Source organism: Salmo salar, chromosome 11 (genome assembly GCF_965601325.2).
Source record: "Salmo salar chromosome 11, fSalSal1, whole genome shotgun sequence".
Classification (NCBI taxonomy): domain Eukaryota; kingdom Metazoa; phylum Chordata; class Actinopteri; order Salmoniformes; family Salmonidae; genus Salmo; species Salmo salar.
In genome coordinates this window covers 39,156,131-39,161,273 of record NC_138301.1, presented here as the reverse complement: position 1 = coordinate 39,161,273, position 5,143 = coordinate 39,156,131, and positions in this window count along the sequence as shown.

Genomic DNA, 5,143 nt, shown 5'->3' with positions numbered 1-5,143 from the left:
AGGCTACAGTGCCTATCAGGCTACAGTGCCTATGAGGCTACAGTGCCTATCAAACTACAGTGCCTATGAGGCTACAGTGCCTATGAGGCTACAGTGCCTATCAAACTACAGTGCCTATGAGGCTACAGTGCCTATCAGGCTACAGTGCCTATGTGGCTACAGTGCCTATCAGGCTACAGTGCCTATCAGGCTACAGTGCCTATGAGGCTACAGTGCCTATCAGGCTACAGTGCCTATGAGGCTACAGTAGCTATCAGGCTACAGTGCCTATCAGGCTACAGTGCCTATGAGGCTACAGTGCCTATCAGGCTACAGTGCCTATCAAACTACAGTGCCTATGAGGCTACAGTGCCTATGAGGCTACAGTGCCTATCAGGCTACAGTGCCTATGAGGCTACAGTGCCTATGAGGCTACAGTGCCTATCAAACTACAGTGCCTATCAGGCTACAGTGCCTATCAGGCTACAGTGCCTATCAGGCTACAGTGCCTATGAGGCTACAGTGCCTATGAGGCTACAGTGCCTATCAGGCTACAGTGCCTATCAGGCTACAGTGCCTATGAGGCTACAGTGCCTATCAAACTACAGTGCCGATCAAACTACAGTGCCTATCAGGCTACAGTGCCTATGAGGCTACAGTGCCTATCAAACTACAATGCCTATGAGGCTACAGTGCCTATGAGGCTACAGTGCCTATCAGGCTACAGTGCCTATCAGGCTACAGTGCCTATCAAACTACAGTGCCTATCAGGCTACAGTGCCTATGAGGCTACAGTGCCTATGAGGCTTCAGTGCCTATCAAACTACAGTGCCTATGAGGCTACAGTGCCTATGAGGCTACAGTGCCTATCAGGCTACAGTGCCTATTAGGCTACAGTACCTATGAGGCTACAGTGCCTATGAGGCTACAGTGCCTATCAGGCTACAGTGCCTATGAGGCTACAGTGCCTATGAGGCTACAGTGCCTATGAGGCTACAGTGCCTATCAAACTACAGTGCCTATCAGGCTACAGTGCCTATCAGGCTACAGTGCCTATGAGGCTACAGTGCATATGAGGCTACAGTGCCTATCAAACTACAGTGCCTATCAGGCTACAGTGCCTATCAGGCTACAGTGCCTATGAGGCTACAGTGCCTATCAAATATCAGTGCCTATCAAACTACAGTGCCTATCAGGCTACAGTGCCTATCAGGCTACAGTGCCTATCAGGCTACAGTGCCTATGAGGCTACAGTGCCTATGAGGCTACAGTGCCTATGAGGATACAGTGCCTATCAAACTACAGTGCCTATCAGGCTACAGTGCCTATCAGGGTACAGTGCCTATCAAACTAAAGTGCCTATCAAACTACAGTGCCTATGAGGCTACAGTGCCTATGAGGCTACAGTGCCTATCAGTCTACAGTGCCTATGAGGCTACAGTGCCTATCAGGCTACAGTGCCTATCAGGCTACAGTGCCTATGAGGCTACAGTGCATATCAGGCTACAGTGCCTATCAAACTACAGTGCCTATGAGGCTACATTGCCTATGAGGCTACAGTGCCTATCAGGTTACAGTGCCTATGAGGCTACAGTGCCTATCAGGCTACAGTGCCTATGAGGCTACAGTGCCTATCAGGCTACAGTGCCTATCAGGCTACAGTGCCTATGAGGCTACAGTGCCTATCAGGCTACAGTGCCTATCAAACTACAGTGCCTATGAGGCTACATTGCCTATGAGGCTACAGTGCCTATCAGGCTACAGTGCCTATGAGGCTACAGTGCCTATGAGGCTACAGTGCCTATCAAACTACAGTGCCTATAAGGCTACAGTGCCTATGAGGCTACAGTGCCTATCAGGCTACAGTGCCTATCAGGATACAGTGCCTATGAGGCTACAGTGCCTATCAGGCTACAGTGCCAATCAAACTACAGTGCCTATCAAACTACAGTGCCTATCAGGCTACTGTGCCTATCAAACTACAATGCCTATGAGGCTACAGTGCCTATGAGGCTACAGTGCCTATCAGGCTACAGTGCCTATCAGGCTACAGTGCCTATCAAACTACAGTACCTATCAGGCTACAGTGCCTATGAGGCTACAGTGCCTATGAGGCTACAGTGCCTATCAAACTACAGTGCCTATGAGGCTACAGTGCCTATGAGGCTACAGTGCCTATCAGGCTACAGTGCCTATTAGGCTACAGTACCTATGAGGCTACAGTGCCTATGAGGCTACAGTGCCTATCAGGCTACAGTGCCTATGAGGCTACAGTGCCTATGAGGCTACAGTGCCTATCAAACTACAGTGCCTATCAGGCTACAGTGCCTATCAGGCTACAGTGCCTATGAGGCTACAGTGCCTATCAAATATCAGTGCCTATCAAACTACAGTGCCTATCAGGCTACAGTGCCTATCAGGGTACAGTGCCTATCAAACTACAGTGCCTAACAAACTACAGTGCCTATGAGGCTACAGTGCCTATGAGGCTACAGTGCCTATCAGGCTACAGTGCCTATCAGGCTACAGTGCCTATGAGGCTACAGTGCCTATCAGGCTACAGTGCCTATGAGGCTACAGTGCCTATGGGGCTACAGTGCCTATGAGGCTACAGTGCCTATGAGGCTACAGTGCCTATCAAACTACAGTGCCTATCAGGCTACAGTGCCTATGAGGCTACAGTGCCTATGAGGCTACAGTGCCTATCAAACTACAGTGCCTATGAGGCTACAGTGCCTATGAGGCTACAGTGCCTATCAAACTACAGTGCCTATGAGGCTACAGTGCCTATCAGGCTACAGTGCCTATGTGGCTACAGTGCCTATCAGGCTACAGTGCCTATCAGGCTACAGTGCCTATGAGGCTACAGTGCCTATCAGGCTACAGTGCCTATGTGGCTACAGTGCCTATCAGGCTACAGTGCCTATCAGGCTACAGTGCCTATGAGGCTACAGTGCCTATCAGGCTACAGTGCCTATCAAACTACAGTGCCTATGAGGCTACATTGCCTATGAGGCTACAGTGCCTATGAGGCTACAGTGCCTATGAGGCTACAGTGCCTATCAGGCTACAGTGCCTATGAGGCTACAGTGCCTATCCATCTACAGTGCCTATCAGGCTACAGTGCCTATCAGGCTACAGTGCCTATGAGGCTACAGTGCCAATGAGGCTACAGTGCCTATCAAACTACAGTGCCTATCAGGCTACAGTGCCTATCAGGCTACAGTGCCTATCAGGCTACAGTGCCTATGAGGCTACAGTGCCTATCAGGCTACAGTGCCTATCAAACTACAGTGCCTATGAGGCTACAGTGCCTATGAGGCTACAGTGCCTATCAGGCTACAGTGCCTATGAGGCTACAGTGCCTATGAGGCTACAGTGCCTATCAAACTACAGTGCCTATAAGGCTACAGTGCCTATGAGGCTACAGTGCCTATCAGGCTACAGTGCCTATCAGGCTACAGTGCCTATGAGGCTACAGTGCCTATCAGGCTACAGTGCCTATGAGGCTACAGTGCCTATGAGGCTACAGTGCCTATCAGGCTACAGTGCCTATGAGGCTACAGTGCCTATGAGGCTACAGTGCCTATCAAACTACAGTGCCTATCAGGCTACAGTGCCTATCAGGCTACAGTGTCTATGAGGCTACAGTGCCTATGAGGCTACAGTGCCTATCAAACTACAGTGCCTATAAGGCTACAGTGCATATGAGGCTACAGTGCCTATCAGGCTACAGTGCCTATCAGGCTACAGTGCCTATGAGGCTACAGTGCCTATCAGGCTACAGTGCCTATCAAACTACAGTGCCTATCAAACTACAGTGCCTATCAGGCTACAGTGCCTATCAAACTACAGTGCCTATGAGGCTACAGTGCCTATCAGGCTACAGTGCCTATCAAACTACAGTGCCTATGAGGCTACAGTGCCTATGAGGCTACATTGCCTATGAGGCTACAGTGCCTATCAGGCTACAGTGCCTATGAGGCTACAGTGCCTATGAGGCTACAGTGCCTATCAAACTACAGTGCCTATAAGGCTACAGTGCCTATGAGGCTACAGTGCCTATCAGGCTACAGTGCCTATCAGGATACAGTGCCTATGAGGCTACAGTGCCTATCAGGCTACAGTGCCAATCAAACTACAGTGCCTATCAAACTACAGTGCCTATCAGGCTACTGTGCCTATCAAACTACAATGCCTATGAGGCTACAGTGCCTATGAGGCTACAGTGCCTATCAGGCTACAGTGCCTATCAGGCTACAGTGCCTATCAAACTACAGTACCTATCAGGCTACAGTGCCTATGAGGCTACAGTGCCTATGAGGCTACAGTGCCTATCAAACTACAGTGCCTATGAGGCTACAGTGCCTATGAGGCTACAGTGCCTATCAGGCTACAGTGCCTATTAGGCTACAGTACCTATGAGGCTACAGTGCCTATGAGGCTACAGTGCCTATCAGGCTACAGTGCCTATGAGGCTACAGTGCCTATGAGGCTACAGTGCCTATCAAACTACAGTGCCTATCAGGCTACAGTGCCTATCAGGCTACAGTGCCTATGAGGCTACAGTGCCTATCAAATATCAGTGCCTATCAAACTACAGTGCCTATCAGGCTACAGTGCCTATCAGGGTACAGTGCCTATCAAACTACAGTGCCTAACAAACTACAGTGCCTATGAGGCTACAGTGCCTATGAGGCTACAGTGCCTATCAGGCTACAGTGCCTATCAGGCTACAGTGCCTATGAGGCTACAGTGCCTATCAGGCTACAGTGCCTATGAGGCTACAGTGCCTATGGGGCTACAGTGCCTATGAGGCTACAGTGCCTATGAGGCTACAGTGCCTATCAAACTACAGTGCCTATCAGGCTACAGTGCCTATGAGGCTACAGTGCCTATGAGGCTACAGTGCCTATCAAACTACAGTGCCTATGAGGCTACAGTGCCTATGAGGCTACAGTGCCTATCAAACTACAGTGCCTATGAGGCTACAGTGCCTATCAGGCTACAGTGCCTATGTGGCTACAGTGCCTATCAGGCTACAGTGCCTATCAGGCTACAGTGCCTATGAGGCTACAGTGCCTATCAGGCTACAGTGCCTATGTGGCTACAGTGCCTATCAGGCTACAGTGCCTATCAGGCTACAGTGCCTATGAGGCTACAG